This window comes from Furipterus horrens, unplaced genomic scaffold (genome assembly GCF_987537825.1).
Source record: "Furipterus horrens unplaced genomic scaffold, mFurHor1.1.pri manual_scaffold_16, whole genome shotgun sequence".
Taxonomy (NCBI): domain Eukaryota; kingdom Metazoa; phylum Chordata; class Mammalia; order Chiroptera; family Furipteridae; genus Furipterus; species Furipterus horrens.
This window is the reverse complement of record NW_028327186.1, coordinates 8,289,552-8,303,096: the sequence shown is the minus strand read 5'-3', so window position 1 is coordinate 8,303,096 and position 13,545 is coordinate 8,289,552. Positions and strand designations below refer to the sequence as shown.

Below are 13,545 nucleotides of genomic sequence, written 5' to 3'. Positions count from 1 at the left end.
ATAGTGAGAGAGCTCTCTGGGGTCTCCTCCATAAAGGCACTAAATTCCATTGACGAGGGAACCACCCTTATGACCTAATCACCTCCCAAAGTCCCTACCAACGACCACCATCCCATCAGGGTTAGGGTTTCAACATATGAACTTGGGGGGACACAAACATTCAGTCCATAGCAGTCTCTCCGCTTTCCTCTGTGGTGAGTTTCTTTCTTTCTTTTTTTTTTTTCAATATATACAGTTCACTTTATTCCACTTTTGGTTACTTGAGAGGATGTGACTTGAAATGATGGGATGGCCATGTTTGCTTTCCAGCATGTGGTGAGTTTCTTTTCTAGCTTCACCCAGAGGTAAAAAGCCTGCTGGCAACTCCAGGCCAATGTCATGCCAGGCTCAGCCACAGAAGGAAGGAGGGTGCCCCTCCACCTACAGTCCAGGCGAAAGTCTCATAGCACCTCTTTGGGTTGCGTGCTCATCTGGACACATTACTGTTGTCAGGAAACACGCACAGGGCTCTGATTGGCTGAATCCGGTCACCTACCTGCCCTGGGAGCCAGAAGGAGAGTCAACCCATCAACAGCAGGGGTGGGTGAGGCTCACAGGAAATTCAGGGTGTTGCCAGAAGGAAATAAATGATTGCAGAGAGTAGGAAAGAATGAGTTTCCACTACCTCTCTGCTCCAAAAGCATCTTTTAAAATCCACTGTGTGCGACATGGATTCAGTGAGCTCCGTTCCCAAAGGATGGGTCAGCGTGGGTTTCCCCTGAAGAACCTGTCTGCAGAGAGTTTAAGCTTGTTCATCGAGACCAGTGGCTCCTGGGGTCTCCTGTCACCCTACAGAATGTATGAGCAGCGTATTCAGGGGCCATCAGCCCCTGGAGGATGACTGGATGCGTAGTTTTGGCCTGCGACCTCCTGTGTTTCCTCCGTGGGCTCCAGTGAGCCCCATCACAAGTGCCTGACATCAGCAATGTCAAAAGTTCATGGCTATTAGACTCTTGTTCCATTCATACCAACACATTACCCACTGGGCCTGACGACATGCTAAGGCCACAGTCCTAAATTCTAAAAACAGAGCCTACTGCTTGAGTAGAATGGCCACTATTTTTCTAGGATGTTCCATGCTTCTGCTTCAGTATTAGATGGTCCTGAGGCTGAATTCTGACCCCCTCACTTACTTGCTGTGCAGCCCTAGGCAAGTCATGTGTCTTTCTGAGCCTTGGTTTCTTTCATTTGGATAATGATGTCATTAAGAAGTATAAATAAATGACCTTGTGGAAGGAAGCTAGCCTGCAGCCTGGCCTACAGTGGGAGCCTCAGAAAATTTTGTTCATTTTTCCTCCTCCCTGATCCCTTTGCTCATGAGTTTACTATCGATCCCTCTTGAAGTCCGCATTATGCAAATTGCAGAAGAAACTGTCATATACAAAGAAAAGGAATGAAAGGGACAGGACTGGGAAGTAAACCCTGGGGTGCAACCACAGGCTGTGCAGTTCAGTGGGAAATCACAGGCTTTGGAACTAGGCTGGGTTTTGAATCCAGAAGGCCTTGGGAAAATTACTTAACCCCCCAGAGCTGTTTTTCTCATCTCCACAAGGAGAAAAAAAACATGCATTGCTATGTATGGTTGTGAGAATTAATTGAAATAATATATGTAAGGAAGCTGGCCCAGAGGTCTTCAGTGAGTCTTCATTTTGTTTTCCAAAATAATTAATGCCTGAGTTTTATCGGATTAACAATGAAGAAATTCACCTGAGGATTCCCAGAGAAAATTATCTTTTTTTTTTTTTTTTTTTTCTTGCAAGTCTGGCAAATCCAGACCTCTGCCTTATTCTCCTTCCTTTTGCCTGTGCATGTTTTTTTCTTATGTTGGAGGCTGGGCAGAGGAAGTAAAAGTCAGTCAACAAAGGTGTGCTGGCTTGTTGTGCATGAAGAGAATACTGTGTGTTCTGGGTGGGAGGCCAAATAAGTAGAAGATATGATCCTTGCCCTTGAGAAGCTTCTGACTTAACCGAGGGAAATGAAACATGCCAAAGAGGCCATTTAAAACACTCACGAACCATACACTAGCCCATTTGCCCAAATGCGGAGGTCGTCCATAAAGGTATGACCAGAACTGGGTGTGGAAAGTCAGGACGGTTCTTGAGGGCAGAGATTGGAAGGGAGCAGAGGCCCCAGCAGAAGCCCAGAAGAGGAAAGAAAAATCTCCGGGGTGTGGGCTGATAGCCTCCCCAACATCTGCGCACCAGGAAGGCATTGCATGGAGGATGTGAGGTAAGTCAGGAGACTCTTGGGCAATTGAATGAGGTCAATCGCAAGCTGGTGTTATGACTTGTTACGACTGGCACTGGTAACAAAAACAAATTCAAACCATCTCTGCAGGCTGACCGGTTGGTGGGAGAGTTGAAACTGTCATCCACACAAGGCGGGAACCACCCCTGTCATCACAGTTTTATCCATGTGTGAACTTCCTTGTATATAGTGGTGAGGCTGCTTTTTGCCTTTCTCTGGGCAGGGGTGCACGGAACAAGAACTGGTCCTCCCTCCGATGCCCCACGTCAGCTTGGAACAAGTCATGGAGCCGCCCCTTATTGGAGCTTGCTTAGATCACTCTACCTGCCACCTCCACAGCCAAGGTCAGAGGACACAGAAGGCGAGGCTCCTGCCTAGGGCATTTGTCTGCAATTTCAATCTCCCAAGCCTACCTTAGCTTCTGAACAGAAAATCTTCTGTGCTATTCTCTACAGCGGGGTGAAGTCTTCACATGACCGTTATGGGCACGGCTCTGTCTCTGACTCGCTGGGTGGAATTTGGCTAGCTAAATATAAACGTGATGCTAATAATGGCCATTCTCTCCTAGGACTGCTGAGAGGCAATGAATTTAAAAGGCTCACAAGTGCCTAACACCCAGCAATCACTGACTGAATAGTCACTTTTTAAAAAAATAGATTTTATTATTTTTAGAGAGAGGGGAAGGGAGAAAGGGAGAGAAACATGGGTGTGAAAGAGAAACATTGATCGGTTGCCTCTTCTACATGCCCTGACCAGGGACCAAACCCACAACCCAGGCATGTGCCCTGACCGGGGGATCAAACCAGAGACCTTTCACTTTTCGGGATGATGCCCGACCAGCAGAGCCACACCGGTCATGGCTAAATAGTAAACTTCTGTTACCATAAACTAGCTTGGAGTTTGGTGATTTGGGGATAGCATTTTTCTGTACGGCACAAAGGGCAGGTTTATGTGGCCCAGAATGCACCGGAGCTCACATGTGTGATTCTCAAAGAATCTTCTGCTTTTAATTTTATGGTGATTTCAGTGATTGAAACATTCTTCAGTAGAAAGTTTCATGGAGAGACTCAGTGAAACAGAGACCTGTGTATGCTAACTCTAGTTTTTATTTTTCGACTATTCCAAGTGCAGCTACTTTATCAAGGCAGTGCTTAGAAATGGATATTATGTGTATGTCTGCTCAGCATAAAGTAATATATACATATAGTTTATACATGTACACAGATTATACCATGTGAATCTTAAGTATGATGGACCAAGTGGCCGCTGGAGACAGACAGCCCCAAGAGTGGCTTCCTCACTTGCTAAATGTGTGATCTAGAGAAATTTATCTCCTGCCTCAGCTTCCTCAACTGTAAATTGTGGATAAATTATCTAAATCCGAGGGCTATTGTGGCGATTAAATGGGACACCAAATTGAATGCCCCTGGCACATAGCAGTATTTTAATTTTTTTCCCTTTCTTTCAGATATTAAAGAAAAGTTAAACAGGGATGTAAAACATTGTCAACAAAGCCTTGGCATCTTACCCAGCTCCTTTACACTCCAGGACAGTTTGGGAAAAAAATTATACATAAGAGAAAGCCTGCTTGGGGAACACTTGGTAAGAAAGAGAACAGAATAAGTGAACATATTTGATACTTGATGCAATTTTAATGAATGCAATGACAACCGGAATCTTCTTCAGACAGATAATGATGTCATGCAGCCTATCTTGGTAGGAGGTTTCAAAATGATTTGCCTTGGCAATGGAGCTAGGTTGTTTGGAGAGCAGATTGCATTTATGACCTAGATCCGCCCTCTCCCTGGACCACAGCTGACACATGGAAGCATCTGGATTCTCAAGGTTAGGAGGCTGAGAGCGTGGAGTTCTGTCACTCTGGGCTGGGAGTGAAGACACCTGAATTCTGGTCCCCCTCACTGCGCACCTGTGGGCATGTCACTTCATTCCTGGATCTCAGCTTCTCTGGGCTCTAACTGACAGTCTCTGAATTTCCTTCCAAGTTCTATTATTTTATAATTTCCCGAACGTGTAACTTGTTTCCTGGCTGAAGAATATGGTCTTAATAACAAAAGCAATGCCAAAATAAAATTGCTTCATACCGTTATGAAATGTCTCCAGCTTTCTAAAAGGGGCGGGGAAGAGTTCAGCCAGATTAATAATGAGGATGAGAAAGATAATGTCACTACATCCAGAAGGTGGAGTCCGGTCTTTAATGACTCAGAAGTGGTACCCTCTGCTGCTTCTAACACCCCGCCCCTATGGTTGGATTCCTCCCGGTTGGGAAGAATCTTCTTTTACGCTCTGACCAAAGTTGTTCTCTTGTCTTCTGAGCTAGTTTTCAAGTCCACCTAGTGTCAGAGGCTTCCCTCTGTGCAGACCCTGAGCTGGGGCTGCCCCTGACTTCCTGGGATGGCAGAAGGATATGCCAGAGCAAGTCACATCATGGGGAAAGCATGAGCTCTTCTATGTGCTTCCCAAACAGGTCCCCCAAGGCCATTTCTTCTGGAACCAAGCTCAGTTACTCGACAAAGTCTCAAAACAGGGAGTCGCTAAATTCCACAAGGATTGTCTCTTTCCAGCTGAACAACCTTTGTCGTGTTCATAAAATGGACAGACCCGTTCTGAGAGAAGTCACCCACTGAGTGCTGAGAACTACCATCCCCAAGATAACTGGGCATTTTCTAGCACAGGCAAATATAATTGACCATTTTTCCATTCTTTTTAAGTGCTTCGCCATTGTTGAAGAAACTTTTTTACATGCGTTGTATGACCTTACTGCAGCAATTTTAACTGGCGTGCCACAAGAATTTTTAAAACATGCAATACCTGACCTTTGGTTGGGGGTACTGCCTTCTTTTCCCTTAGATTATCCACTAAAAAATGTCAGCAGCCAACACAGCATTAGCTGTCCAGAGTGAATGAATGAAAATTAAACCTACTTTTTGCCAGGTGGGCAAAGAATACATTTTTTGGTGTGCCACAGAATTTTATTAATTAGTTTATAAGCGCCACGAGATGAAAAAGGTTAAAAATCTCTGCCTTCCTGACATCCTAACTTCACTATCTAATAGGTATTATTAAACCCATTTAACAGATGACGAAAATGAAGTTTAGGGAATCTTGGTTTTGTTCAAAGTCACATAACAAATAAAGAGGGAACCGGGGCATCTAAATCCAAGTCTTCTAATCCTGAGTTCAGAGTTTTTACCATGGACGTAGCTGACCCAGGAAGTTGATGCAAATCCACAACCCCACATAAGCAGGAAGAATTCCGTGAACTTTTCTCAGTCACTGATTTCATGACTCATTCGCCCAACTTGTTTGCCAATATCGTTTTTATCACGGTTTAGTCATTTTCCTGACACCTATATCTCATGCAGAACAATGTAAAGTAGATAAGATAACGGGCGCTGCTCATAGAAGGTTACACTCCAGAGGAACAATTCAGTGAGAGAACAATGTTTTCTTTTTCTTTCTTTTTAATAAAGAATAAAGGGCAGGAGACTAAATTAAAAGAAAAAAAAAGTTCTAGGCAAAAAATGTTCCATGAGGCAAGTTAAAGTCATCATTACATTCTTTCATTCATCAAATATTAACTAAGCATCTATTATGTGACAAGCTCTCTACTCGCAACTAGGAATACAAATACAATGGTGAATAAGACTTAGTTCCCACCATCAAGTAACTGATAGCTCCATGGAGAGGCAATGGAAACATCAACAAGTCACCCTAGGCCCTGGCTGAGTAGCTCGGTTGGTTAGAGCGCTGTCCCAATAATCCAAGGCTGCAGGTTCGATCCCCGGTCAGGGCACATATAAGAATCAACCAATGAGTGCATAAAATAAGTGGAACAACAAATCTATGTCTGTCTGTCTCTGTCTCTGTCTCTCTCTCTCTCACCAATAAATAAATATTAAAAAACAAACAAACAAGGCTTTGCAGTAGGATGTGGCAGGAGCTCCAGGAGAGGCGTATATGTAAAGTTTTGTGGTTATGCTGAGTCAGAGAAGGCCTGAAAGAGGAGGGAATGTTTTAACCAAATTGTAAAGGCTTAATATAATCTTGCCAAGTAAATAAGGGGGAAATGATCATTTCACAAAATTATCATCATCCTCAGTACTACCCGATTACCATATAATTACCTCCTGTATGTCAGACGCTGCTCCAAACATTCTGCAGACATGAACTCATGTGATCCTCACAATAAACCACAAGGAGGTTTCGTCATTATCCCCATTTTTCAGAGGAGGAAAATGGACAGAGATTAAATGACTTAGCCAAAGTCACTGAGCTGGTAAGTGGCAGAGTCAGGATTTGAACCTGGGCCATCCAACTCCAGAAACCATGGGGATGCTTCCAATGTAAGGGAACACCTGGCATGAAGATAAGGTGTGTATGAATATTTGAACCGCAGCACACAAATTGTTCTGCCTTTGCTGCCCTCCCACCGAATTTTCGGCGCCCCTTCTCCCATTTTCTCATCCTGTTCATCCTGTAGTGCCATTTTAAATTCATAGCTTTAGTTTGGGAGCCGTGCCAGTGATGCAGATTTAGGCTGCGAATCTGCTAAAGTGCTGGCCCATGGCTACAACCTTCTAAAGAAAGGGGTTTTTTGTTGTTGTTGTTTTCTTTTCCCCTGACTCAGTTTAGCACCAAGACCTGGCTTCCCACAGAGCCATGGGGATGCTGTGGGAAGGGCAGTTTACTTCTGTGTCTCCCATACCTGAAAAAGTGCCAGGGGAAATCCTGGAAACCCCTGGATGTGACTTCTGCTCTCCCTTGCCCTGAGAGTCCATCAGAACTGTTGGCAAATTTATACATCAGATCATCCAGACTTACAAATGCCTTCAGAAGAAAAGCGGTTTTGATGCTCTGCTTACTTCTTTGGGTTCTTGCTTTCTTTTTGATTTAGGCTTATTATTATTATTATTATTATTATTATTATTAGTTTTATCAGTTCTTTGATGCTTTTAAGAAGATGAAAGGAAAAGTAGCCCGCATGCTTAGTTCTTTTAAGCAGAAGGGTTGGTCCAAATTACTAGCCCTTCAGTTACAGGAAACTCAAAGTTCTAAGACTCGTCCAATTTTCACAGCCACCCTATGATGTAGACCAATTAACCTGATTTTTCCAGTGAGGCAAATGTGATTCAGGGAGTTGAAGGAACTTGCAAAAGGTCACACAACTCATAGACGATGGGGCCAAGATTCCCATCCAAGTTTCTCTACATCGAGTCCCTACATTTCTCCCGCTGTATTCCCAGGCTCGCCACTACGAGCTGTCTGACCTTGGGAACATCATGGCACCTCCCTGTGTTAAATTTCTTCATTTACATGAAGATAATAGAAGAATCGACATGAAAGGACTGTGCAGATGAAATGAGGTAATACATGGACAGATGTAAAGCTATGTCTTGCACATAGAAAGAACTTAATAAACATTTGTAGTTATTATTATTATAATTCTCTAGGGAAAGCAGGCTAGTTTAGGAGCTAATGACTTTTTTAGAGTAGAATACTTTTCTTTTCTGCTGTCTCAGTTTAGCACCAAGACCTAGTGCCACGGGGATGTTGTGGGAAGGGCACTTCTCTCTCTCTCTCTCTCTCTCTCTCTCTCATTCATAATTTATAGGCCACCTCTAGCGTGAGACTCCTACACAGGCTACATTTGGGCCTTCCTGAGCTTTGGGCCAAGGCCATGGGTGTCTCCCAGCTCTGGGAGTCCTACTTTCTGAAGGGAGGAGTTACTTCCTTTCTGGTCTCTAGGATAAGACAGGAGGCTGGTCTGAGCAATGTTTTGTAGTGACAGCATTCGTTGATCTCCTTTCTTATTTTCTTTATTTCTTTTAGCTTCCAGATAAACAGTGGATACATGCTCAACAGGGGTGTGCCACAGTGAAGGTTCTGCCACCGGGCCTTCTTCCTTAGCAGATTATAGGAATCTTAAGGCATTAGTTAATTGGCTCTTTCTTACTTTATTTTTTTATTTTTATTTTTGCAAGCTTCAGCAACCTCTCCAGAGACTACCAGGCCCTCTCTGAAAGAAGAGGCAAAACCCAGCAGAGCCGGAGTCATGCAGACTAGCCATAAATATGCATTATGTACTTGTATCAAGCAAGGTACTCTATGTTGGCATTGTGGACGATATGACAGCACCGTGACAGATTCCTGTGACAAGGTAAAGAGCACTATAGACCATAAATAATAGTTTTACTTATTCACAGGAGAAGATTGTCATAAGGCAGTATTTAGATGCAATGTGAATTGAACAACTACCTGGTCTGAGCGCAGGGGATTGCGAAGGGAAAGAGGGAAGCATGTGTGTGTGCGCACGTGTGTGTGTATGTTTTGTTACTGGTGTTAGGGTCCCACTTAGAGGCAAGTTTCAGCTAGAACCTTTTACTCCTTGTCCTTGAGGAGAGGAAAGTGAGAGACCTCCTAATTTAGAGACCTACTAGACCATGAAAGCAAAAGGGTCAGATTCCGATCATTCAAAAGAAATGAAACTTGACATCTTCTGTTCCAGCCCCTGAATCCCGAGTTTAATACACTTGTTTCTGCTCTCCTACCCTTTCCTTCTGTAGCCCCACTCCCTTGGACGTGGTCTTGCCCCTGACCTTTGGACCTGGATCAAACGAAGCATAAGAAAGGAGTTACAGAAAATGGTTAAGCACTAAGACCAAGAAAAAAGTTCATTCTCTGTGGTGTCTGCTATGTGTTGCAGACATGGGTGTGGCTTCTTTAACGTGTTCCCTGGGCTGGACCATCAGTGAGTATAAAACGGCATAAAACATCACTGATATAGTTACTATTTTACAATATCATCCAGATGTAATTTCTGTTGCAGTATAAATGACAAGGGAACAGAAATAGCAGGATGAGCCATGGAAAGAGAAGGCATCGGGGATTCGGTCTTGGTCCCCAAGAGGCAGTAAAGGAGAAACAACACGAAGCGCGTGAGGAATCCAGGGCGTCTTTGAAAGGAGGGGGCCGCGCCTCAGGAAACGCAAGAGAAAGCCGAGGCAGAGGAGCAGGAAACAGACAGACTGAGGGTCTCAGGCACGGGTACTGCAGGAAGTGAGTATTCCCAAAAGATGAAAGCCTGTCGCTGCTGGAAACAAAAAGGGAGCTGGACGCCCAGGGTACAATGGGGTGGCCTCAATGTCACGGGCTGTGTGCTAGATGCCAGCTGTGGTAACGTTGCACAAATAGGCGCTGTTCCTTCTACCTGGACAGACACTCACTGCAGAGCCTGGAAATTATCCCAACACAGATCGCTTAAAAAAACACAACCTGAGAGAGGGAAGTGGGTTTCCAACAATTTACTGCGTGTTCAGGATTGAGCTAGGTGTCCATATAGACTCGCGTGGAGAGGCCTTTGACCGCAGGCAGAAGGGTGGGGACAGTCGCTGAGCAGCCCCGCAATGCTGTGAAAAGGAAGCTCTTAGCTCCACGTCACAGGTGAGCCAAGGGGTGGGGGATAAAGCCACAATACATTATTCATCCATTCTCAAGGTCGCGCGGCTGACGAGTGTGAAGGCGAGATTCAAACCCACGCCGTTCCATGCCCAAGCCTCACTGCTCATTTCCTCCTGAACACGGTTTCATTTTGGGAAATCTCACCGAGGGCCAAGTGCTTTATATACTTTCTCGGAGCTATAACAGGATCCAGCCCCGCGCTTAAGTGTCGGCGTGTCAGCGTTTCAAAAACCTGCCACTTCCCCGTGACCCTAACACCTAGAGCTAAAATGGGACAGGATCTCAGCGCCCCAGTGTTTCTTTTCTTTTCTGATGATTTCACGGGGATGGGAGTGAGGCAGGAAGCTCTGAGCGGGTACAGTCCAGATTAGGAAATGTATCCTTAATGAACACTTGAGTTTACTCTCATATATTCTTTTTTTAAAAAAAGATTTTATTTATTTATTTTTTGGAGGGAGGGGAAGGGAGGGAGAAAGAGAGGGAGAGAAACATTAATATGTGGTTGCCTCTCACGTGCCCCCAATTGGGGACCTGGCCCACAACCCAGGCACGTGCCCTGACTGGGAATTGAACCAGCAACCCTTCAGTTTGCAGACTGGTGTTCAATCCACAGAGCCATACCAGCCAGGGCTAATATATCCTTTTCTTATATTCATAGCCTTGTTTAAGAAATATAGACCCCAGAAGAGGAAATATAGTTCATAGATTTTTTCCTGTTATTTGGAGGAATGATGTGTTAGGATTACTTTATATCTTTATTAAAAACATCTTTATTAAGTCTTCTGTCTTAAATTATTTGAAAATAGAAGCATTTAAATTTAAAAAAACAAACAAACAAAAAAAAAACTAAGAGCCCTGGCTGCTGTGGCTCAGTGGATTGAGCGTCGGCCTGAGAGCCAAGTGTCACTGGTTCGATTCCCAGTCAGGGCACATGACTAGGTTGCACGTCAGGTCCCCCGATGGGAGCACAAGTGAGAAGCAACCACACAGTGATGTTTCTCTCCCTCTCTTCCTCCTTTCCCCTCTCTCTAAAAAAATAAAAATAAATAAACAAAAAAATAAATAAATTATTTAAAAAAAAAACAAAAAAACTAAGGTTCAGAGACAATACAAAAATAGTAGATGGCAGAGCTGGGATTTGAACCCAAGGACACTTGAATCTTAACTAGGCAACATGTCAGGCTTTCAGAAGGAAGTCTGCAGATTAACAGAGATACAACTTTGAAGGAGTAAGCTTTAAGGAGCTTTTTTATTGGAAGACCATCTGTAAAACCTCCTTTGAAGAGAGTCTCTGATAAATTTGTTTCTCAACCACATCTGGCAAATCACCTCTTACCTGATGATACAAGATGACCATTATTCTGATAACACTGGCATGTTATGTTTTAAGCTTTCCAGCATCTCTATTCTTGTGGGGAAAGGGCTGGTGCTATCATATAAGTTTCCATAAAGCTCTTGACTTGTCCTTTCTTATTTTAATTGACTTTTTTTTTTTTTTTTAGGAGAGAGATAGAAGAAGGGGTGGGTGGGGGGAGAGACAGAGAGATTGATTTGTTGTTCCACTTATCTATGCACTCTCTGGTTGATTCCTGTATGTGCCCTGACCGGGGATCGAACCCTCGACCTTGATGTATCAGGACAATGCACTAACAAACTGAGCCACCCGCCAAGGCTGATTTGTCCTTTCATAGTCAACAGCTGGAAGGAGAGATACAGGAATTGTACCAGCTCTGAGTACTGGAGGCAGCTTTGAAAAGGCAAACCCAGGTCTTCCCTGTGATTGATAGAAAACAGCCTCGGGTCAGAGATAAGGGACAGGAGGGCAGAGGCAGTTGAGAAAGGCTTGCCTGGAACTCTGTCTGCCTGAAACGTTCCCCAAGGTTGGTGAAAAGGATGGGGGTGGGCTTATTACAGAAGGCCAATCTAATTAACTTAAGAACAGAGGAATGGCTAATATTTAAGGACCATGGCATCAAATTCAAATTTACTTCAATTTTCCCCTTTAAAGCATGCTCTGTGTAGGCTACTAGCTTCTTATTCAAGTTTTCGAGTGTTTAAAAAGTAAGTTATACTTTGGTTATAGCAACCCACACTATTTCCCAGTCTGAGCCTTTGTTTGTGCAGTTTTCTCCATTTGCCTTGTCTGCCTGGCACCTCCTGCTACCCCTCGGTGCTGCCTTCAGCATTATTTTCCCCAAAAAGCCTCACTGTACTGACCACCCCTCCTCTCTCTCCCCCCACTCTGGGTTCAGTGCCTCCTCTCTGAGCTCGATGAGAACCTGGGCTCACTTCTCTACCTATATTATAGCTTGTTTCACTTTGAATGTATCTCTTTTTCTGCATTGAAAATATCTGGTGTGTGTCAAAATCTCCTTTTGGATAGGAGCACCTGGGCTTCTGTCATTCATCAACGTGGCGACTGGTGTGCAGTAAGCGCTCAAGAATGAGGATCTAAACTGAACGGCATCCGGAACAGAGTGAGCCAATCTCGAAGCTCACCGCGCAGATGGCAGTTGGAATCACATGCCTAAAAAACAGACAACCTTCACTTCCCCAAGCCCCCAACCAAGTACTCTCTCTAATTGCTAAATCCTGTTTTAGGACATAAAAGGACATCTTGGAGAGCGAATCCAAAAACCTCAGTATAAAAGCGATGACAAAAGCGACCACAGATGACAAGGATAAAAGGTCGGGTGATCTGTTTTATCTTTCCCAGAAGGCAGACTTCCTTGAGTCGGCCTGATGTATTGCCTCTAATCATTGAATGTTACTTTAGGTCAACAGCCAGAGACGGAGGTAGAAGCTGCCTCCCTCCGCTGCAGGCCGCTGCAGCTCATCTTCCTCCAGTTCTGAGCCGGGAGCTAAGCCTGGCGTAGGCTATGCCATGCTGGGTTTGAGCTTCCCTCGCACCCGTACAAAGCTGTGATCCGACTGGTAGCAGAAATTCCATGTTTACGCAGAACAACATCAGCAGATGGTATCTCCAGTCCAGCCCAGTCATAGTCGCACTTGGTATTTAAAGAATGAAGTGAAGCAACCACAGAAAGAGATAAAATGGCAAGTACTCTCTGTGCAGAGTCTCTGTAGCTGTTTCAAATACGAGTAGGCTTCATAACTAGAAAAGGAAAGGAGAAAGATGGGGGTGGGGTGGGGACAGAGATATGGTCATTTATCTCTCAGAGCTGACGTATATAACCAGTCCTGTGTTAGCTTTGGAGTGAAGAGAACAAACTATTTAGAGCTGGAAAGACGTGGCTCCTGGCTCTGGCGTGTGCAAAATGATGTCAGTTCAAAGCTATTCACTGCGACATTGTTTAGAGTAACAAAAGATTGTAAACAACCCAATATCCAACAATAGAAGACTGGTTAATTAAAGCACGGTATGCCCATATACAATGGAATCCTGGGTAGCTCTAAACAGAAAAGAACGAGGAAGCTCTTAATGTGCTGAGATGGAAAGATCTACAAGATATCTTAAGTGAAAAAAGCCAGGCACACAGCAGTATGTGGAGTATGCCCTGTTTTGTGTAAAAACGAAGGAAAAATCAGTATAGTCTTAGTCACTGGTAAATGCATAAAGAAATGGTGATAGATACCTGTGCATGTGGCAGAGGAGATGGGAAGTGAAGAAAACTGGATATGTCAGGGCCGCTGGGGACAAGAGACTTTTGAATTGCATACCGTTCAATGCCTTATGATTTTTGAAACATGTGGCTATGTTATCTATTTATAAATCAGTCAAAGAAAAATGTATCTTAGCGCTGCCACTTTGTTACCAGC

General features: G+C 44.1%; 1 long non-coding RNA gene across 3 annotated transcripts; it reads left to right on the top strand.

Moving 5' to 3' along the window:
* Window positions 1-1,971: 1,971 nt before the first annotated feature.
* On the top strand, window positions 1,972-4,362 carry LOC149992052 (uncharacterized). Of its 3 annotated transcripts, XR_016508484.1 has the most exons (4): window positions 1,972-2,268; window positions 2,377-2,630; window positions 3,755-3,888; window positions 3,973-4,362. It is a non-coding gene; the product is annotated as an uncharacterized LOC149992052 (long non-coding RNA). The 3 variants fall into 3 exon arrangements; XR_016508483.1 differs by having other exon boundaries at window positions 2,510-2,630; window positions 3,755-4,362; XR_016508482.1 differs by having other exon boundaries at window positions 3,755-4,362.
* Window positions 4,363-13,545: the final 9,183 nt, after the last annotated feature.